This window comes from Pinus tabuliformis, chromosome X (assembly GCF_031772625.1).
Source record: "Pinus tabuliformis cultivar Carrire ecotype Pingquan chromosome X, CPIR1, whole genome shotgun sequence".
In the NCBI taxonomy this organism is placed as follows: Eukaryota; Viridiplantae; Streptophyta; class Pinopsida; order Pinales; family Pinaceae; genus Pinus; species Pinus tabuliformis.
The window spans coordinates 516789775-516814555 of NC_142308.1; the positions used below are offsets into that span (position 1 = coordinate 516789775).

The 24781-nt window shown below is 39.5% G+C and overlaps 1 pseudogene; it reads left to right on the top strand.

Annotated features, from left to right (window-relative positions):
* The first annotated feature begins 540 nt into the window (after window positions 1-540).
* On the top strand, window positions 541-2136 carry LOC149140951 (putative protein S-acyltransferase 22; annotated as a pseudogene).
* The last annotated feature ends 22645 nt before the right edge of the window (window positions 2137-24781 follow it).

The window sequence follows — 24781 nt, forward strand, 5'->3', positions numbered from 1 at the left end:
CACAAGTTACTACTTGTTTGGAGGAGCTTAGGTATTTAGCATAAGTGAAGAGCAAGAAGGAAGAAGATGTAACATATTGCAAGTTTCTATCAAGCATTGTGTAAATAGCCCTCCTGCTTACACAAGAATATACCCAAAGTTAGAATCAGAATAAAATGCTGAGGAGAGAGCATGTATACCCTTCAAAACCAGTGAAAAAACCAGAGACCTCGAGTATATTTAGCATGTGAATAAGATACTCCAGGGAGAAGGGAGTGGATATAATTGTCATCATGTCCTTTGTAGTCATGAAGAGACTTCACTTTTCATAGCAAGAACTCCTGCACACATTCAAATCATGCAATAGCTCACAGATTCAAACCTAGTAGGTATAGAATCAAATTGAAACCCAATAAGTATATAATAATGTGCTAACAATCACTAAATCACTACCCAACAAAAAAAATAAGTGTTGTTGTAAATTTGAAGTAACTTTGTGGCATACATTTATATGTTTATGAAAACTACAGGAAATATTTAACTCATTTGGTGATTTGCAGAATGTTGTATTGCCACCAGATAATATCAAGTTTTCTATCAAGGGAGGTAATGGAAGCATAAATAGGACACCTAGAGAATGAATGGTACAGAGGAACAATAGGCTAGTGAAACTAAGTCCTTTTGATTTTCGAACCAAAAATTTTGTTTGTAAAAATATTTTACATGAAACAAAGGAGCTTTGTTGTTAAATGAACTCATGTATTTGTATTTCACCATATTGCCATGAATTTGGCCAACAGATAACCCAATAGAGTCTTGATTTGCATTGCTAAAATTGTGTCAATATAACTCACTTGAATTATGTTATAGATCAAGAGACTAGTTATGCTCTTCTACTGGCCTAAAATATAATGACAGGGTGTCAACACGTATGATTATATTGTAGCAATGAGGGAGCAAGAGCAGCAAAATATGGATGAAGGAACGCATAGTTCTCAAATGTCGCATGCAAGCTTCGTCTCATCATTTAGTGGTCCAAGCTCAATTAATGCTTTGCAACAGGGCTCTTGGTGCAATCCCCCACAACTCTTTGTTGAGGTTTGAATTTATAATATTTCTTTGAGATCATTGTTAATATCATTGTCTTCCATAAATACATTTATATATTTATGAAAACTATAGGAAATACTTAACTCATTTGGTGAATTGCATAATGTTGTATTGCTACCAGATAATATCAAGTCTTTTATCAAGGGAGGTAATGGAAGTATAAATAGGACACCTAGTGAACGAATGGTACAAAGGAACAAGAGGCCAGTGAAACTAAGTCCTCGAGCCCTAGCTCGTATGGATGTTGAAGAGGTTTCAAGGGTAGCTGCCCAAGCGAGAAAGAAGTCCAAAGTTCTCCGTCCCATATCCAAACAAGAAGGTATGATAGTGATAGAGACAGAAAATAGCCTGGAAATCACAGTAGAGATCTAAGCACAGAAATAAAGTATCTAGCTGACAATAAGAGATGAATTTACAAACGTGGTAGGACACAATCTTCCATTAACAATTTCCCTTTTGAAAGATCTTTGAAGTTAACTAAAGTCTTTTGAATTTGTAAATAAGTCAAATTTCAATGGCAACGACGATCTTATGGATATCAACCAGCCAATTATGGAGGGCTCTGTTGGATTGGCTCCTCTACAGTTAGAGGCACGTAGTGCATTCAGATCTAGCCTGGGAATGTCTACTAGTGGGTTGATACCATCATTAGTTGAAAGCAGTATTGCTTCACCTGATCTTCAACATTTCAGGGAATCAATATCAAGCAAGAAATACATATCAAAGATTTCAACAACTCCTTCATGCATTATTACTAAAGGTCCCAAGCTCGAAAGGTCTACAAACAATGGGTATGAAGAATTTGGAGGGGAAAGTGTCGATGATAGTGACCGATCCTCAACAAGATTCCACAAACCACCATGGAATAAAATGCTTTTCAATTATGCTTATATGGGAAAAAATAGAATTGCTAAGCCATTACCCTACCAGACAAGTCTGCTACCATACAGTGTGAGTAAACTAAAAACAACAAGTCAAGCAAGAGAGCGAAGAATGGAAGCAATCACTAGGACAGGTGTAATGAGAGATATTCCTGAAGGATGTTGAAACTATAGTTTGAATATATCTTAAGCATGACCTGTGCATAAATCCATGGCTATGAAAATGAGCTACTTCTTTGCACAATTGATACATGAAGCTCTGTACTACCTTCAGACAGGGGCACCAAGAGATCAATTGATACCACTACGTATCCATACTTCAGATCAGTGAGGATCCGTGGGACCTCACCCTGCCACACGAGATCTCAGCAACAGTTCCATCTCAGATCCATTCTTGGGAGACGGACTAGGTCCTCCAACATTCAGCAACGTGTGAACCCCCCCAGGAAACGATTTAGTGGACAATCTGCACTTGCCATCGACTCTTCATCGGGCCAAAAGACTTTGTTGAATTTCTTCAGTGTTATTCATTCAAACTCAGATGTTAGGAGAGATAGGTCTGACCCTCAGACCTATTAGCTCCTGGATCTTCTCCGTTAGGGCCAGATGTTGATTTACTTCATGCATTGTATCTTTTATAGGAGACCGTTTGGTTCTCCCTCTTTGTATATACATCATTGTACTCAATAGTGCCTTTGACCTACTTTGTGGTCATTAGTTGGACATGAATATAATTATCTTATCTTATCTTATCTGTACACCAAAAAAGGCATGCAGGAATGAGAGCCCTTTCATTGATAAACTGCCATTATGTTATAGATCAAGAGACTAGTTATGCTCTTCTAGTGGCCTAAAATGCAATGGCAGGGTGTCATCACGTATGATTCTATTGTAGCAATGAGGGAGAAAGAGCAGCAAAATATGGATCAAGGAACGTAGAGTTCTTAAATGTCACATGCAAGCTCTGTCTCAGAATTTAGAGGTCCAAGCTCAATTAGTTCTTTGCAAGATGGCTCTCTTCGTATGGATCATGACCACCATTTTGAATAGTGTACCTGTTATGCCAAGCATTGCAAACAATTAACCCAATGTATGATTCATTCTTTTTTAAACTTTAAATAACATTAATTTTATTAGAAAAGGGCACGATGTCCTTAATTTTTTAAACAGTGTATTGCCCACAAATCTTGTTCAATAAATTGGCGTTGTGAGAAACATTGTTGCACAATAATTGTAGCAAAAAATAAGCTTACATGGTGCTAATTTACACTAAAAATGATTGAGTGAGATACTTCAATGATTTGCTGGTTTTGCTACTCTTAAATAGTGGTGTGTACTTAGAAGTGTCCTTGTCGTGTCTAGCTTCTGCACAACTGGGGTAGTAAACAAAATTCTGACAACTTCATCATAGATAAGTATAGAGTGCAGTTCACTAAGAAGAGTGTGTAGGCCATAACAACTAGAACTGGAAATATTAGCTGCTTTACCAGATCAATATCAATAGATAAAATTGAACTCACAAAGTCCTATCTAGGTTACTTAAATAAACAAGATATTAGAATGGAAAAAAATTATACTGAAGTTTAACTGACCTCAAAATTGAGAAGAACCATCATCAGATTAAAGCTACAACATTAGGGTTCAGACTAGTCGCTAAATTCTCAAAGCTTCGTGCTAGCTACACTTCAACAAGGCTATGTTGGAAAGAGCCATTACCAATTTGTGTCATTTTCTTCAAAATAACGACTGTAGGATTTGTTCCAAACATTATTGTATGGAATATCATCCCTGGTTCTATCATATTCAGTCTAATTACAAACTCTAGAGGATCTCTCCCATCGTTGTTTCCACCATCACTCAAAAAAATAATTGTTGACTTCTTCTTGACCACATTAGGATGCTTGGATCCTCGATAAATTACCTCCTGCCAGTTATAGACCACAAGAATAACTAGTTCCACCTGCTGCGACATATTGAATAAGACTGTCCACTCTATCTTCCTTCATCTCTCACATTTCTCGAGCAACTATTACTGTATTGTCAAAGAGAACCACAGATAAAGAATCATCACTACTAGTTCTACGCCTAGCAGTAATGAATCGAACAATAGCCTCATACACAAATCCCAGACTACAATTGTGTTGAGATATAAATTTTGACATGGTTGGTTTTATATCATGACCAGACATTGAATCAAACTTGTCAATAACAAAAACCACATGATGTGGTATGTTCTTGGAATGATCACAGTAAAAAACATGACCATCTGCAGTTATGTGACCTGTAGAGGATGCCATTGAGGCAGTTTTCTTCACTGGAGCATGCCATAATTTCTATGTGCAGTAAGACCTCGTGGAACTAGCATCAATTTCATTATGCTCTTCTGACCTGCAAAGTTAATTACACAGAGCAAACACTTTATGATATTCTTCAGTACAAGGATCTTCAAACCGCATTTTCTTCCAATAAGCCTCATGGGTAAGTTCATCTTTAGGCACATCGTCATCAGGGCCATATTTTCTTGTCTCATGCCGAGAGACATCATAGATACAACTTGTGCAATTATCATGCATAGGGTAGGTAATTTAATGAATGTGTCCCCGGCCTTGCACTTTACAATGCATGTTACACATCTCTGCCACACCAGATTGCCCCCAAGTATATTTCCTATCCTGGATATCAAACTATTCCTGATCTGATGCAAATTGGACACTCCTCATATTCCCATGAACCATATTATGTAAACCAGAATGATTGACGGGCCGTTGACAAAAATATCCACAATCTTGACATCTAACCTTGCAACAATGCACATCATCTAGATTTAGTGTGTGAAAATGGGCACCATCATGGTATTTTTTAAAAGGTGGAATGACAATGCAACAATCCTTTTGCAAACCATTTTGTTTAGAGACATGTTCATACTCAAATGAGCCTCTTATACCCTGAAATGAATGTGTTTGTCTCACTAGTTTAGTGAAGATTTCACAATTTCCATCTGCTTCACATTTATTATGACAAGAATGCTCATTACCACAGAGATGTTCAACAGAATCACCAAGTTAAAATCCCATGTCTACTCAAAAGTTAATCAAAGGAAGAAGGCACTACTCTTTCAAAGTCTGCTCTTGGCTTCTTGGTCTATTTCCTTTGAATTTTAGCTAGACTAATCCCTCTCCCAATGCAAGTTGATCAAATTCATTCCTTCACTCGTTACGGTTTTTTCCATCAGGGCCTACTACGACGAGCGATGGAATGCCCCTAATGTCAAAATAGTGTGACAACTCTTTAATCTTTTCATCCCCAAAAGGTAGAGCAAGCCATGGCATGGATTCATAGTATGAATGAAAATCTACTTCATCTCTGTCACTAGAAATGAATATAATCTCAAAACCCTCACCACCTTTCAGAGATTCTTTCAAATTTTTATAGACATATCTCAATCTTGTAGAGAATTTCTGATAGGGAAGACACCACTGAGCTGTGAAATTGGAGTGAGATACTTCAGTGAGTTGTTGGTTTTGCTACTCTTAAGTAGTGGTGTACTTAGAAGTGTCCCTGAAACAATCGTGATTATGTTTGTTGATATGTTATGAATACTCATATACATATAATGGGTGATAAACAACACATACACACATATATAACCAAGTTACCTAATTAAATTGTTGGCATTATGACACAGACTTGACACTATGGCACATGTATTGTCCTTGATGGCAACTCACTTGGAAAATTACTCAGATGACAGTTCAAGCTCACAGGCTCTCAGAATAAAGGAAAAGGAGGTATACGGAAGTTCCCGTTGACTAAGCCGCGTATACACGCGGATTCACAGACCAAAAGGCGCGTATGCGTATACACGCACTTTCATGCACAGAAAAGCGCGTACACTTTGGAAAAATTGGTTTTTGGTCCTTGGTATTTGGACCTATGGTTTTGGACCATGGTATCTCATCCAAAGAGTTGAACCCGGGTATTTGGACCCAGGTATTGGTTCTAAGTGGTTTTGGACTATGGTATTGTGTAAGGCCTAAGATTATAAAAGAGGAAGGAGATCATTAGGCAAGGACACTCAAGGATTGAATATCTTATGAGGAGAAAGATCTAGAATACTGGTCATTGGGTTATGATGCATAGCTGGATCTGAATCAAGGAGGAACCTGAGCGCTAGAAGAAGGATAAGTTCTATTGATGGGTCAAGATCTTAAGGCTTGAAGAGAAGTATCTTTGTGTGATTTTGATCTTTTATATTTGGCGCATGACTTGATCTATAAATCTGATGATCTGGGTAAAACTGATGTCTGAATAGTTGAAAAGGGTAAATTATCTTTTACAGATCTGTATGCAGGTTCAGCATAGCAAAGGCACGTATACACGCTGGTTCGGTAATTCAAAACAGTGTATACGCAGGTTTGCCTTAATATAGCAGCGTATGCACGCAGGTTCTTCATATTGAAGTAGCGTACATCTCATAAAATATGTTTTAGCTACTTCTGTTTATTGCTGCAGTGTTCTGGGTTCAGGATTGGTTTCTGGTTACTGTTACTGTATTCTGGCTACAACATTTAGAGAAGTGATTATTTGATTCAGTTTTTGGTTGGTGCAAAGAAGATTGGTTGATGCAGATATATTTAATGTTTGATTGATGTTATTGATGGATCCAGTCTGAAAATTTATGAAATGTGGTCCCTAGAAGAAAAGAGAAGGTTGTAGCCTTCTGTAGGTCAGCACCTACGTACTAGTACATCAGCTAGTACAAGAGCTAAGGGGGTTGTAGCTCCCTTCTAGGAGAAGCTGGAGAACGAGAGAAGGTTGTAGCCTTCTACAGGTAGAAGCCTGCGTACTGGTATAAGACTGCACCGATACATAAATATTGTAAAAAGAAGTTTCTCATTAAAGGAAGATAGAAACGAATTGCAGCAGTTGTTTTCACCCACATTGGGTTTCCACCTTATATCTTGTGTTCATGTGTGTGATTTCCTGTACTGTTTACTGCACTTGATCACTGTTTTATGGTTTTGATACACAAATTAAGATCAGTTAACTAAATTATAAGTCTGTAAGATATACACGGTTTTCTCTAAACACAGTTGCGTATATACGCAGGTTGAATTAACAGAAGTAGCGTATATCAATCTGTTTATGGAAATGAAAAATTGTTAAATTTCTAATACTGATTCACCCCCCCCCCTCCCCCTCTCAGTATTATTTCCAACAATGACCAGGATATTCCATTGCCAAGCATTGAAAATCATGAAGAGTTGTATTCCTTTTATGACTACAGGAAAAAAGGTACTTCTTAATACCTTATTTACCGTACATCTCTCAAGTCATTACATGAAAAAAGATAATATAAAATTTGACAGGTCAAAAATCAAAACTGAATGTCTGAAGGTCAATAGCATTCATCAAAATCATCAACATTCATCAAGCAAAATAACAATGTGCAGTAAAATGGAGACATCTCTTTCTTTGATATTATAAATTAAGTAGCAGATATCTCATTGAAAAAAAAGAGAGAGAACATGCATGACAACACAATTTGTACCTATTCAAAATATATTACATCATGTCTAGCTTCTGCACAACTGGGATAGTAAACTAAATTCTGACAACTTCATTAAGAGAAGTATAGAGTTCAATTCACTAAGAAGAGTGTGCAAGTCATAACAACTAGAACTGGAAATATTAGCTACTTTACCATATCAATATCAATAGATAAAGTTGAACTCACAAAGGCCTCTCCAGATTACTTAAATAAACAAGATATTAGAATGGAAAAAAAATTATACTGAAGTTTAACTGACCTCAAAATTGAGAAGAACCATCATCATATTAAAGCTGCAACATTAGGCTTCAGACTAGTCACTAAATTCTCAAAGCTTCGTGCTAGCTGCACTTCATCAAGACTATGTTGGAAAGAGCCATTACCAATTCGTGCCATTTTCTTCAAAATAACGATTGTAGGATCTGTTCCAAACATGATTGTATGGAATATCATCCCTGGTTCTATCGTATTCAATCTATTTACAAACTCCAAAGGATCTCTCCCATCGTTGTTTCCACCATCACTCAAAAAATACTTGTTAGCTTCTTCTTGGCCACATTAGGATGCTTGGATTCTTGATAAATTACCTCCTTTGCCAGTTTCAGACCAAAGGAATAACTAGTTCCACTTGCTGCGACATATTGAATAAGACAGTCCACTCTATCTTCCTTCATCTCTTGCATTTCTAGAGAAACTATTGTTGTATTGTCAAAAATAACCATAGATAAAGAATCATCACTACTAGTTCTATGTCGGGTAGTATTGAATCAAACGATAGCCTCATACACACAGCCCAACCTTCAATTATGTCGAGATATAAATTTGACCATGGTTGGTTTTATATCAGGACTTGACATTGAACCAGACGTGTTAATAAGAAAAACCACATGATGTGGTATGTTCTTGGAATGATCAGAGTAAAAAACATGGCCATCCTGTAGAGGATGTCATTGAGGAATTTTTCTTCACTGGAGCATGCCATAATTTCTCTGTGCAGTAAGACCTTGTGGAACAACATCAATTTTGTTATGCTCTTCTGACTTGCAAAGGTGATTACACAGAGCAAACTCTTTCTGATCTTCTTCAGTACAAGGATCTTCAAACCGAATTTGCTTCCAATAAGTCTCATGGGTAAGTTCATCTTTAGGCACATCCTCATCAGGGCCATATTTTCTTGTCTCATGTCGAGAGCCATCATAGATACAACTTGTGCAATTATCACACATAGGGCAGTAAATTAAATGAATGTGTCCCTGACCTTGCGCTTTACACTACATGTTACACATCTCTGCCACACCAGATTCCCCCAAGTATATTTCCTATCCTGGATATCAAACTCTTCCTGATCTGATGCAAATTGGACACTCCTCATATTCCCATGAACCGTATTATGTAAACCAGAATGATTGACGGGTCGTTGACAAAAATATCCACAAGCTTGACATCTAACCTTGCAATAATGCACAACATCTGGATTTAGTGTGTGAAGATGGGCACCATCATGGTATTTTTTAAAAGGTGGAATGGCAATGCAACAATCCTTTTGCAGACCATTTTGTTCAGAGACATGTTCATACTCAAATGAGCCTCTTCTACTATGAAATGAACGTGTTTGTCTCACTAGTTCATTGAAGATTTCACAAATGCCATATACTTCACATTTCTTATGACAAGCATGCTCATTACCATATAGATGTTCAGCAGAATCACCAAGTTAAAATCCCATGTCTACTCAAAATCTAATCAAAGGAAAAAGGCACTACTCTTTCAAAGTCCGCTCTTGGCTTCTTGGTCTATTTCCTTCTGAATTTCAACCTAACAACCTACTATAAAAGGATAAGCCCTCTCCTAATGCGATCTGATCAAATTCCTTCCTTCACTTGTTACAGTTTTTCCATTAGGGCCTACTACGATGAGCAATGGAATGCCCCTAATGTAGAAATAACATGACAACTCTTTAATATTTTTGTTAAATTTTGATATGTTCTATGCTAAGAGCAATTTACTTCAATTTGTCATATTAGCCCAATGTCAATATTCAGATTAGCAATCACATCAACATGATAGTAAAGTGCAGATAGAACATAAGCATAAATAATAGAAGACAAGCCAAGACAAGAGGACACAAGATGTGGCACCAGCCAAAGACAAACCGCAATGTGGGGAAACCCTTGATCAATTCTTCTTATATTCTTCAATAGTTCAGCATAGAGAGAGATAATACAAATATACAAATCTGAGATTTTATGACAGCAGTAGAAAGTACACCATTATGACAGTCTTCACTGATTAAGAGTGTTGTGGCATATCCTGATGCAACTTTCCTTCGATTGCTAGCTGCTCCAGCAATTCTGGTTAGGGCACAATATGTTGTCCTAAATTCCCTTGACTGTGATGAATTGTTGATCTGATAAGGGAACCTGAAGTTGACTTAAACTTCCTTCATTCCAAACATCCCTAAGAGAGCAACCCTAAGAAATCCTTGTTATGGTGCTATGGTCTGTGGCCTAGCACATAGCAACACTGAAGTAAATTTCCTCAAAACAGTTACACAAACATCATCAATGTATTATTGTGGGACTGCAAGAACTTGACTTAATGCTAGCACCCAATATGCATATGAAATTAGCCCTACATAGATCTAATCTAAGTCTAAGGGCAGACTTCTTCAACACACAACCTCACCTTATGACTGTGGCTATCATTCCTTGAAGGCAGACTTTAACCCATACCTGGAACAACCTTTATCACTGTGCTGTCACCTACAACAATCTGACCATGATGCTTTTATGCTACTTCTTGTTGTGCTGGGGTTTCTTTTGGCTGTGGCTAAGGTCCCTCCTTTGCTGCGGCTAGGGTTCCCTTGCTGGCTGTGGATAGTGACCCTTAACGTCCCTTACTAGTTGCAAATTAGGCCTGCGTATGATGCCTCCTTGACTACGGAAAAATCTAGGCTCTGTTAACAGATGTTAGGATTTTCCATCAACTACGAATAAGTGTCTCCTTTGTTGCAGAATAAGGGCTTCACAAAAATGCAGCTAGGGCTTTATTCTAAGCTGCATATTATTCATTTTCTTGACAACATATAGGAGCCTCTTTAGACTGCGTATAGGTCTCCTCTTTGAGCTACGTATAGGTCTCTCTTAACAATAGATTAGGGCACCTTTTGTTAGCATATTAGAGCCTTCTTCAACTGCGGATATAGGCTTCCTATAGACAGCGTATAGGAGCCTTCCTTTTCTCTGCGGCTAGGGCACAACTGAACAACAGCTAGGACTCTCTTTGATGGCTCTTTCCACAACGTCTTCTTTGAGAGAAGACAAACCCAAAACATGTGGAGAGGGAGAGATCAAGTGAGATGTGTGTAACAAATGACTTGAGGCCTCCTCTATTTATAATGCCACGTTGAGGTTGAGCTGGGGTAATTTGCTTGCTGGCCGACCTTGACAAATTGTCAAATAATACAAATAAATTCATATCTCCATAAATACATGTCAGAATCGGATGATCTTTAGATCAATCCTACACCTCTCGAAGAGAGGAATCCAAGAAAAATATCAGTTGTCATAAATAAGATGACACACATGGAGTTTAGCCCTAGTTGCCAATTTTAACACTCCCTCTCAACTAGGGAGAACTCCATCTGCTAATCCATCTGCCAGTCTGTACTATCTTTGCCATCAATGCAGTGCCCTGCATTGCTCTTGCTCTGCTGAACTATGAAGAAGAAGAAGTGATCGAGAATGTATCATACCATTCTCTACTGACCCGAAGTCAGTCCCATATAAAGAGAGTGTCTCATACCACTCTTACTGATCCGAAATCAGTTCCAAATAAAGAGAGTGTCTCATACCACTCTTACTGACCCGAAGTCAGTTCCAATTGATCCCAGATCAATATCATCCTAGCATAGGGAGTACGGTAGTACACGATGCATCCATCGGTAGTATTATGGTCCCTATCCTCATTTCCCTACTCATTGTCTAGATGAGAGGTACTTCCCATGAGTCCCAGACTGCATGGGTAGGATGTCTCAGCAGGAGAAGGATGAACCACTCATCCTGCCTACTTTTCGCCATGGGGTATCCTAGGGGGAGGTTGAACCATTCACCCTGTACACAACAAACCACTAGGGGAAGGCTAAACCACTCACCCTATGATTGTGTCTCGGCAGGAGAAGGATGAGCCACTCATCCCGCCTACATAGAAAACCACTAGGCGAAGGTTGAACCACTCACCCTATGGTTGTGTCTCGAAAGGAGAAGGATGAACCACTCATTCCGCCTACATAGCAAACCACTAGGGGAAGGCCGAACCAGTCACCCTATGGTTTTTCATCGCTCCAAGAAGTACTGCATGCCTCCCAGAGCTCCTAGAGCTCAATATCCATATCATATAGGACCCTCAGGCGAGGGTGTCTCCACGACTCCTAGTCGTTCTCGAAAAGTCAAGAATTTGACATTTCCCTCGGGCTTTGTCAGAATATTGATGACCTGCACATTAGTCCCAATGTGATGGAGCCTTATTTCTCCTCGTTGTACCATATTCCAGATAAAGTGGTACTTGATATCTATGTGCTTGGAGTGATCATGAAATACGAGATTCTCTGATAATCAGATCCCACTCTGGTTGTCACAGAGGATTAAGGTGGTATCCATCACGTGTCTAGACAGCTCACTGAAGAGCTTCTTCGACCAGACAACTTCACACGAGCCCATACTCGTAGTTATGAATCTGGCCTCAGCAGTGCTGAAAGCAACCGAATTCTGCTTCCTGCTCATCCAGGATATCGAAGAAGAACCCAAAGAGAAACAACACTCAGAAGTGATTTTGTGATCCACCATACTGCTTGCCAAATCAACATCAGAATAACCATGCAACCTCACACTTCCGACAGTGTATCTCATAATATTCTTGGCACCAATCCAATGTGAATGATGAGGCTCAACCACATATTGGTTCAACATGCTAACTGGAAAACATATATCCGGATGGGAGTTCACCAAGAACATCAATGCTACTATGAGTTGATGAAACTCAGAGGCATTTCCCAATTCAGGTCTGGCAGCACTACTGCATAACTTCTTAAAGTTAAGTTCCATCGGGGTAGTCACAGGCTTGCAGTCCACCATTCCAAATTCGAAATCCAACTCCCTCTTACATTTGTAAATGAGAGGGTATGCACCTGTTAGAAAGAGGTCATCCATATAAAGCACCAGTATGAGAGGTCTATCATCCACAACCTTAAGGCAAAGGTTTGGATCGACTTCACTCCTAGTGAATCTCAGCTTCATTAGATAGCTAACAATCCTATCACACCAAGCCCATGGTGCTTGCTTCAAACCATAGAGGGTTTTCTTCAACCTGCAAATATGAGATTCCTGATTATGAACCTCAAACCCCTCGAGTATTTCCACACCTGTGGTCTTGCTATTACTTGTAAGCTTTCCTTCGATACATCCCGGAAATATACCTTCATGCTCTTCTTTGAACTCAAGCATCCTTGTCACCATCTGTCTCACATCGGGTAGGGCCTTACAATGAAGATGGGCAAACCTCTGGTGCCATTGAAGAGATGTGTCACACGACATGGTCCCCAATGGACTTCCTGCAACTTGATACAAAGTGCCAACCTTGAACCCAAGAGTAAAAGCATCTTTAAAATTCCTTTTCCAAACACATACCTTTCCATCGATGAATGCCACCTTGTAACCTTTGTCTTCCATTGCCGAAATGGACACCAGGTTCTTCTTGAGATCAGGTACATATAGAACTTCTTGTAAATGAATCATGTTACCCTGATTCAATTGAAGGGTAACATTCCCTACACCCTTTATAGGATAGGTGGCATCATCTCCAAGAATAATCTCCAAGTTTGTCTCCTTCTCTATCAAATTAGAGAGAGCTTCCTTGTATCCGGTGAAGTGCCTTGAAGCACCACTATCAATAAACCAATTTCCCAAAGTCTTCGGAGGAAAGGTAGTGGAGAGGGTCGATATAAGATAATACTCCTTTTGCTTATCAGAAACAATATTTGATTCTTCATACCTGGAGTTCCTAGCTTTCTTGGAGGGTTGAATATTTCCTTGATGTCTTGCATTCATTTTTCCTTTGCCATTGTACTTGTCATTCCTTTGATCATTGTTGTTGAATTTTCCCCTGGAATGATTATGATCATCATCATGTGATGTGTCCCTTCTATTTGGACACTCCCTTGCATAATGGCCAAACTTATTGCGAGCAAAGCATCTGCCCTTCCTTCCACCCTTGGGTCATGGCTTTCCATTGAAGTGACCTTTAGACCCTGCATTATTTCTCCTTTTGGCATGAGCGGAGAAAGTAGTAGGGATGCCTCTATTAGAAGGAATTTCTTGCTCCACCATTCTGGTTTCTTCTTGAATGCATCTCGACATCAATTCTTCAAACCCCAGAATTCGATCATTATTGAGAATAGTGGTTCTAAATATATACCACTCAGATGGGAGCCCTCCAAGAGTAGTGATAGTTAGTTCCCTGTTAGATATAATTTCTCTAATCGATAGAATATCATTCTTGATCTCAGTGATCCTTAAGAAATAGGATTGAATATCCTCATCCTTGCCCTTCTTAATATCCTCCAACTTATTTTTCAGGAACAAAATATGATTTGCATCAGTAACCTTGAACATGCTTAGCAATCTGTCGTAGATCTCCTTGGAGGTGTTCAATTTGGAGATGTAGTCCACCAAACGCTTGTTAATGGAATCTCTTATAATATTCTTCGCTTTGACTTCAACCTTGGTGTACTTGTTCTTTGTAGCAGCTGGTGCATTTGATGGAGGCCCAGGGATTTTACCCTTCACATAATCCACCACTTCTTGTTCTTGCAATGTTAGATCAAGAGACATCTTACATCCGTGATAGTCAGACATTTCATGGAGCTTGTCTTCAGCTGGGAAGTGGGATGAGGAACCGATTGAGCCTTTTGTCCTTTCCAACTATCTTCGGTGACGGCTCTTTCACTCTTGCTTGGGATTTGTCTTCACCTCAAATCTGATACCATGTTGAATTTTGGTATGTTCTATGGTAAGAGAAATTTACTTCAATTTTTCATATTAGCCAAATGTCAATATTCAGATTAGCAATCACATCATCATGATAGTAAAATGCAGATAGAACATAAGCATAAACAGTAGAAGAAAAGCCAAGACAAGAGGGCACAAGATGTGGCACCAGCCACGTACAAACCCCAATGTGGGGAAACCCTTTAATTCTTCTTATATTCTTCAATAGTTCAGTAGAGAGAGAAATAGTACAAATATACAAATCTGAGATTTTATGACATCAGTAGAAAGTACATCATTATGATAGTCTTCAATCATTAAGAGTGTTGTAGCATATCCTAATGCAACTTTCCTTCGATTGCTAGCTGCTATAGCAATTTTGGTTAGGGCACAATGTGCAGCCCTAAATTCCCTTGACTGTGATGCATTGTTGATCTTATAAGGGAACCTAATGTTGACTTAAACTTCCTTCATTTCAAACAGCCCTAAGAAATATTTTCTATGGTGCTATGGCCTGTGGCCTAGCACATGGCAACACTGAAGTAAATGTCCTCAAAACAGTTACACGAACATCATCAATGTAGTATTGAGGGACTGCAAGAACTTGACTTAATGCTAGCACCCAATTTGCATATGAAATTATCCCTATGTAGATCTTGTTGGATTGTGTTATATTCTTTCCACGACTAGGCCCAGTAGTGGTTGAACCTACCTATGGTTTTGTGCATGGATTTCGCACATGGTTTTGGGCGTCATTGTTTTCGGTCCATGGTATTTTGTAGATCCAGTCAAGGGAACTACAATTATGTTCTAATCCAGGGTTAATGGATTGGGGTTTATGGATGCTTCGACATGTATATATATGTATTGTAACATTGAAAGGAACATAATGAAAAATCAATTTGGTAGTCTCGGTTTTGGGATCCAAGGGAAAATCTCTATGTATATTTGTTTTATGTTTTATGCTCTCGCCATTGTTTATTTTCTATTTTTAGAATTCGTATGCACGTAATTTCTGTACGGGGTTAAAACCTACATTATCTAAGTCTGAGGGAAAACTTCTTCAACACACAACCTCACCTTATGAATGTGGCTCTCATTCCTTGAAGGCAGACTTTAACCCATACATGGAACAACCTCTATCACTATGCTGTCACCTACAACAATCTGACCATGATGCTTTTACGCTACTTCTTTTTATGTCGGGGTTTATTTTTGCTACACTACGGTTCCTCCTTTGCTGCAACTAGGGTTCCCTTGCTGCAGCTAGGGTTCCCTTGCTGGCTGTGGATAGTGACCCTTAACGTCCCTTACTAGTTGTGGATTAGGCCTGCGTATGATGCCTCCTTAACTGCGACCAAATCTAGGCTTTGTTAACAACATATTGGATTCTCCATCAACTGTGAATAAGTGTCTCCTTTGCTGCGAAATAAGGGCTTCACAAAACTGCGGCTATGACTTCATTCTGAGCTGCGTATTAGGCCTTTTATTGACAACGTATAGGGGCCTCTTTAGACTACGTATAGGTCTCCTCTTTGAGATGCGTATAGGTCTCTCTTGACAGCGGATTAGGGCACCTTTTGTTAGCGTATTATAGCCTTCTTCAGCTGCGGATATAGGCTTCCTCTAGACAACGTATAGGAGCCTTCCTTTTGACTGTGACTAGGGAAAAACTGAACAACAGCTAGGACTCTCTTTGATGGCTCTTTCCACAACGTCTTATTTGAGAGAAGACAAACCCAAAACATGTGGAGAGAGAGATCAAGTGAGATGTGTATAACAAATGACTTGAGGCCTCCTCTATTTATAATGCCATGTTGAGGTTGAGCTGGGGTAATTTGCTTGCTAGCTGACCTTGACAAATTGTCAAGTAATACAAATAAATTCATATCTCCATAAATACATGTCGGAATCGGGTGATCTTTAGATCAATCCTACACTTCTCAAATAGAGGAATCCAAGAAAAATATCAGTTGTCATAAATAAGATGACCGACATGGAGTTGGCCCTAGTTTCCAATTTTAACATCCCCAAAAGGCAGAGCAAGCCATGGCATGGATTCATGGTATGAACGAAAATTTGCTTCATCTCTGTCATTGGAAATGAATATAATCCCAAAACCCTCATCACCTTTAAGAGATTCTTTCAAATTTTTATAGACAGATATCAATCTTGGAGTGAATTTTTGACAGGGAAGACACCACTGAGCTGTGAAATATAGTCCAGTAGTCTTCCCTCTCAGTGAATAGATTCTAACTTGCAAAATCCATGTGATGAAATTACAAAACCCATGTGGAAAACATTGTGAGCTCTACACCCTACCTGCAACCAGCAACCCAAACAATCTTAGCACACCAGCTCTTCCGCCAGTGCTACACTTGTAGATTGCATTACCTTCGGCCGCGTCAATGGTAGCGGCGTACCTGAGCAGCCTTAGTATATGGAAATGAGGCCAGTGTTGCAGGACACATGAACCATGCTATGGATTTGCCATGATCTTGTGCGGTTGGGAAATGAGGCAAACTGTCATTCCATTCAAATCACTGGATAATGATAACTTAATCGTCTAAAAGAAGATCCTATGGCACATATGATGACATGAAGGTAGATAGGAGAGTTATTTTTAGAGGGGAATGCCTTACGGCGTAAAAATCAACGGATAATGATAACTTAATCATCTAACAAAAGATCGAATGACACAGATGATGACAAAAACGCAGATAGGAGAGTTCTTTTCAATGGGGAACGCCCTACGACGTAATTACTTTATACTTAACCTTTGAATTTAGTTGAATGATAAATACTTTTACCCACAAATGTACATTTATTGGAAAATGTAACCATTGTTGAAATTATACAACCAAAACAAAATAAAAATAAATAAATAAAATCATTTTACAAGAAAGATAAAGAAATAGATAAAAGAAATTTTAAGGACATCCACATCTTTTAGTAAATGACAATTTATTTATATATGATCAAATGATTTTTTCATGAAAAGTATATATTCAAAATCCATCCATTCACAAGCAGATTTTGAAACTTGCCTTCTAACGTTTGTAGAATGTATGTGGAAGGGTCGAGTTTTGAAGAGATTTAGAAAAGACCGAGACAAAAATGTTGAATTTTGAGTGTCTTCCTTTATCCTCATGACACTTATCCCAATTAAGTTCCAGATTACCAATGGAGAAATCTTTTTCAGATGTTAAATGTTTAGCAAACCATCTTTAAATGTTTTTTTGGTGTTCGTGAAACTTAGCTTTAGTCTTTTGTCTCTCTTCCTCTAATTTTAATAATGTGTATATTCTTACATCCATATCTTTTATTGAATTTTGATTTACTACTTTATCTAACTGCAAAGATGGAAGAAAAATATTTGTATATAGGATAGCTTCCTTACCATATACAAGGAAGTAAGGGGAATTACCCAATGCTCGCTTTGGAGTAACTCTGTCAGCCCACAAAGCATTTGATTGTTGATTATACTAGTTTTTTAATGGTTTGGAATTGTTTTCTTGAATATTTGTAATAAGTTTTTATTTGTTTATTTTGTTGATCCATTACCCTGAGGGTAATAATTGGCAGAAAACTTAATTTTAATACCTTTAACCAATCAAAATTCGGTCATCTTGAGAGAAGAAAAATAAGTGGCGTTATCAAATACAAAAGACAAAGAAACACCAATCCTAGAAATTATATGGCTTTCAAGAAAAAATATCACATGTTCATCATTAACCTTTTTTAATGGGATTGCTTCAGTCCACTTGGTGAAATAATCAGTGGTAGTGAGAATATATTTATGTAACTTTGAAGAATTTGGATTTATCTCAACGGTAATATCAAGACCCCATTGTATAAAAGGCCCTTCTACTTCCATAGGTTGTAAAGCAAAAGTTGGTCTTTTTTCTTTTCGAGAAGTTGTCTAGCATGTTTTACATCTCATTGCATATGCATATGAATCTCTGAAGAGAGTTGGCAAATAATAACCTGCCCAAAGAATCTTGGGTGCAGTGGTCTCTCCACCAAAATGTCCCGCAACTAGTCCATCATGTAACTTAGTCATTACCTTATCTGCATTAGATTTCTCCAAACATCTTAGTAAAACAACATCATAATTTTTCGTAAAAAGTATTCCATAAATTTGTTGATATTTAGCACTTTTTAACCCAAATCTCATTTTTGTGTAGCTTCTAAATGATTAGGTGCAGTTCCATTTGTTAAGAAATACTTAATATCGTAATACCAGGTGTCTATTGGTATAGGTGTATAAATAATTTGTTCTTGACCTACCTCAAACTCATTGTACCAACCTTCTTCAAGATTTGAATGAGAACCTTCCTCTTCATCTGAATGATAACTTTATGATTCAATTGATAACTTATACAAACCTTGTCCTCTTATGACCTTAGATGGTTTAATTTCAAGGTCATATTCTTGGAGTGTAGTCATCTACATTGCTCCTTTTTCTTCTAGATCCTTATGTACCAATAAATTTCGTACAACTAGGTGAGGAACTATAATTTTAATTTGCGGTTTTAACAGAAAAGGCCTAAAGTGTTTGACAAATTTATAAAGCATATGTTTGCTTATCTTTATCAAGATATTAATTTAGACCCTTGAAATCCAGAATTCATGAAAGGGATAGGGATATCAATATTTTCAACATTCTTTTGAGTAAGGACTGTTGCATAAGACACATTAGATGCAAAAGTGCACAATACATATTCTTTATTAAAATTAGGACTAATTATTTCTCGAGCAACAACAATAACCTCTTTAATATTTTTACAAGAATCTTTTTCTATTGTACCCAATTTAAAAATGTGATCCATTTTAATCATATCTTGCATATCTTTAACAGTCTATGTAAATCTAGGGATGAATCTCCTAACAAAAATAATCTTCCTAAGAAAATATTTCATAGTTTTTGTTGACACATAATCTTTGGGATTAGGAAATTCTTGTAAATAGAAAAATAGAGAATACAGAGAGACACTGGAATATGAATTCCAGTTGTCTCTATTGAATTTTCACGACCTTGGGTCTAGGTTAGAGTCTTAAAATCACTGACGCTACCAAACCAAGAATCTCAAACATAAACTACTTTGCATAGCAAAAATATAAAGCAGTAAATCACATATGCACAAATATACACAAATATACACACTTTTTAACAAAATTGTACAATATTGTACAATCACCAATCTTCATTATATTAAACCAAATCTGAATAATACAACAGTCTATGGTATACAAAATATAATTAAAAACTTCGTTGCGGCTTTGATGTCGTATCTTGTCCTGCCGGTCCTTTGCTTCCATACTGCTCACTAGTTGCCGCTTAGTCCTTCAAAGGACAACACATCGAACTCCAGGAGGGTTGCCTCCTAACACTGTTGCATGTCACTTCTGCTACAAGTACATGGGCTCATAAATCTGCTCTCTGGGTAGGCCTAATTCCTGAGCTCCAATCTGCCTTCTAGTAGCCTCTTTTGTCCATCAAAGAGCTACTCATAAGGCTGCAATCTTCACCCAATCACGCACCAAAAAACATCATTCTTGTATGATTTTCTAGGGCTACTTTGGGTAACCAACACATTACCCTCCAGTAAGATCAATGGCACCCAATCCAATCACTTGGGAATCTGCGTCGATGAAGGCTTATGGTCACTCAAACAAGCCTCCAAATTGGTTCGCACATGCTGCAAGAAAAACTGATCCAAAACAAGTCAATTCTTTGACCCAAAACAAGACATAAATGTTGCTCCAAGTCTCTAGTATTGTTTTCTCTTGTTATGGCATTGGCATGTTGTAACAACCGTTACTTCTCCACCCAAACAACCCTTAATTCAATGCAGCCTAGTCAAGGGAGTATGCACTGATTTTGTGTTGCTGTTTTGGGCTTATACCACCCTCAAATAGTCCTATGTAGGCACCTTTATAAGGTGGTATGGCCTGCAGCCTACCACAACTATCCTCTTGTGCCTACGGCCCACACAAAAACAGAGATAACACAGCTCAAAGCTTCCCCATATACCTGTGTTTACCTCTGTTGAAACTCGACCCTTAAGCCAACTCCTCGACCCTCCAACAATAACTCAGATACCCTCAACAAGCCCTAGAACAGTCCCCAACTACCCTGCTGTCCTTGCCTCCTTGTTGTGTCCTCAACAAAACCTCCTACTCCCTTGATCGAGTTCTTCTTCACCTTCAACGAGCTCTTTTATTGCACTTTTGTATGCTCAAATGATTTGTCTTCACCTTGTATTTATATCCAATTTAAGGGCTCCACCAATGTTATAATTTAGGGGCTTCCAACCTATCATGTGCCTAAAACTCCTTAGGTCGACCTTGACATTCACATTGCAATCCCACCATATAACTTCAAAAATTCATTTCTCCACTTCTACAACTCGGAATTCGACAATTCTCGAAGCATTAGATTCATCTTTCCGCCCTCTATTGTCTCATGCCATCACATGTAGAAACGTGCTCCTGGAAATTCCCCAAACATGATTGGGTGCAAAACCCCATCCTTGGGTTCCAAGCCCATAAGTGACCCTTGTGGCACTCTGCTCTCCAAACCCGAACCCTAGGGCTTGGAGTACCTCCCAAGCTAAACAAATCAACACTCCCTCTTAGCGAGGGAGGTACTTCCAAGGCTAGAAAGTAACTCATTGCCATCATCACTACTCGCAAGACTTTCCAAACTCTTGGCGCTCACAATCGCCACAATCCCTGTACAGTGAACTACGCCCTTCTCGAAAGTGTCGTTGTGACTACTGGAAGCACCTTACTTCTTCTTCTTATCCTGTAACGTCTTCCACTCTCCCCATGATTCCTTCTTGGTAGTTGTAGGAGCACCCTTACTCCCCATTGACCACGTGCTCTTCTTGGACTGCAGAGTGTCCCTAGAATTTGCAAGCCCCCTCTTGAATTAGACTCCCTCTGAGTCTATGGAACTTGGACCTTCTTGGGAAGGTGTACCTTATTCTCGGGAACCAGTACCTACTCCTCTAAAGCCTACACCTGCACCTACTCCACCTACTTCTTTCCATGATCCACATGATTTCCTATCAACTTGTAGAGACCATGCTCTCTAACTCTGAGTACAATCCCATCGGACTTAGAGCCTTTAGGCCTGAGTCTTGCCTTCCCATCCTGAAACAAGACCTCAAACCCCTTCCCCTCGATCATCAAGACAGAAATCACGCTATATCTAAGTCCTGGTACAAACAGTATATCCTTGACCCGCATCACACGCCGTGTCTCCATCCTGAATGACACAACTCTAAATCCTTGGATCTCCAACAAACTCTTGTCACCCAACACCATGTGCAACTTCGAGTCCCATTCAGCTAGAGTCTCAAAAACCACCTGTGATCCTGTCCTATGCTTCATCGCACCACTGTCCACGTACCATCCATCCTCATTGATAGTACCCTACGAGAAATGAGAAATCATAACAAATTCCTCCTCTTCAAATCTCCCGGTGAGATCATCTATTTCATCTAAAGTGGAAACACTGGCGGCCTGCTTCCCTTTTCTTTTCTCATCATTTCCCTTCTTCATGTTGATTTTGGGTAGCATCAGATGTGCTCTAAACATGAAAATTGGTGGAGAGGCTAAAGCACATGAGATATCCAAGATCTAAAAATGGTTTGGGTAGATTCTACCCGGTTTGGGAGATATTAAAATAATTAATATTTTTAATGGAGTTCCTAAGTCTAAACTTAGGAAAAATAAAATATTAATGGGAATTAATATAAAACTGGGTTAGAAGGTTCCAAAAGACAAGGATCAAGCCAAATCAAATCTTAGCCGTTGATTAGAGATGTAATCTCGGCCGTTGAAGGACCAACAGGAAAAGTATAACAGGGGGCTTGAGGGTTAGTTGGAGAACACACTAGAGTGATCACTCATTCGATTTACTAGAGTAGGGTTGCTAAGTAAAGTCGAATCAGTGATCAATTTGTAGCGAGGGGTTGTGAGCACTGGACAGAGAGGCAGAGATAATGTCGAGAGACTAACGCAGAGGCAGAGAGGCAGGTGCAGAAGCTCGAGAAGGCCACACAGAGGCTAGCTATGACAATGCAGAGGCTAGAGGGCCTGCGTCATCCATGCAAAGGACAGCAGGAGTGACGCAGAGAGCTGTAGAGGATGCGCAGTGACTCAGAGGGATGACGCAGAGGGTCTTGAGGTCGATGCAAAGGCCAGGAGGGCTGACGCAGTGCTTCAGTTGTGCTAGAGAGGGTTTTGTGGGGCATATTTTCTGAATATCTGCTTTCGAATAGAGATGTATTACTGCCAGTTATTTTTCTCTGTTGGGTGAGCCAGTTTGGCACCCAGTTGTACTCAAGGATATACTGCATAATAATATATCTCTCAGAATTGCTGCACCGATTTTCCCGCATTGGGTTTTTCCAGAGACGAGTTGTCCAAAAATAACAGTGTCACTTGTGTGTTTGCTATTTCTTTAAGTTGTTGATCTATAGATGGTTGAGACTGTATTGTGTTTATTTCGATGTTTTTATGTTTAAATAACTTGTTCGTAATTAACAAGTAGGAGAAATAAACCAGAAGAATACATATAAAATTTCTAACGGATAGACTTAGAAATCTCAACATGGTATCAGAGCATGGTTACAGATCATAGGAGAGCTGAGGGCACTAGCTGAAGCAGAGAATTTGTAGCAGAAACAATTATCCCAAGTGACATAAGTTTTTCCTTGTTGAAAGCGACAGAAGAAGGGTTGACGCAGAGGGACTGCGTCATCACTCCGGGCCAGAGAGAGGCCAACGCAGAGGTAGAGGAGGGCAGAAAAAGGCTCACGCAGAGACCAGGAGGGTTGACTCAGTTGGCTGAGGGAGCATTTTAGCCAGTACCAGGATTGCGCACAGCCTAGAGGCTCAGTCCTTCAGTTGTTGGGGCACAAGAAGCTGTGGGAAGTTTGCGGGGAGTGAAGCTGGTGGGGTGTTGTGGATAGGACAATACCTAATAGGGCAAAATAAAGGTAGAGGAAGTCACTACCAAGGCAGATTTCTAGCCAAGGAATCCGGATCAGAGTTGTAGGTGCACAGGAGATCGGAGAGGTGCGACTTGATGATTGGCAGGCAGATTTCCAGGAGGGAAATCGAGACTCAGAGGGAGTCTAGTAGAGAACTTCCAAACGGGAAGTAGTGACTCTGAGGGAGTCGAAGAGAGAACTTCTAGAGGGAAGTAGAGACTCGAAGGAGTCGAAAGGAAGAGAAGAGAGATGGCCATGAATGGGTTGAGGGATCAGGATAGGCTGGACGGGGCATCCAACTTTGTGGTCTGGAAAGCTAGGATACTATCCATTCTAGATAGACATTGCATCAAGGCCTTCACCTTGAGAACAGTGGATATCCCAGTTGACCCGGTTGATAATGAGAAGTACGGGGAGGCAATGGCCAAGGCGAAATGAATCATCCTTGATGGGGTCAAGGATCATGTGGTCCAATATATTGCCGAGAAGGAGACGACAAAGGAAATGTGGGACATATTGAAGACGTTATACCAGCATACTTCCATGCAGAGGAAGATGTTACTTGAGAATCAGTTGCAGTCATACTAGATGCAGAAGGGGGAGCAGATAGATCACTTCCTCGAGAGATTAAAGGAGATTCGGGACCAACTAACTTCCATAGGGGCACCACGCCGGATCAGGAGTTGATGGTGAGGACCGCACTAAATGCAGTCTCCGAGCAGTGGGAGACATTTATCCAGAGCATACTGGGCACGGTGATTCTTCTAGATTGGGAATAATTGTGGGTGGCTCTTCGTCAAGAAGAGATCAGACGACTGAGCAAGATAGGAAGGAGCAACAAAGGAGTACGGATCAAGAAGGAAGAGGAAAAGGATGCAACTCTGGCATCTGCGGGGAAGTAGGAGAAGAGGAATAAAAAGGACCTCTCCAAGGTTAAGTGCTTCAACTGTGGGGAACTGGGTCATTATGCGAACCAGTGTCTGAGGAAGAAGAATAAGGGAGAGGTGTCTGACTCCAAGGCAGCGCCAACGAAGGTGGAAAAGGAGGATGATGATTGTGCCATGAGTGCTCATGTACCTCTAGAGAAGAGGTGGGGAGACATCGAGCTATAGTCAAGACGACTACAGGCGATGAGGGGCAGGATCCTTGAGGTACCTAACCTCTTGGATTATAAATTGCTATGGGAGCCTCGAAGACAGAGTAGTAGGA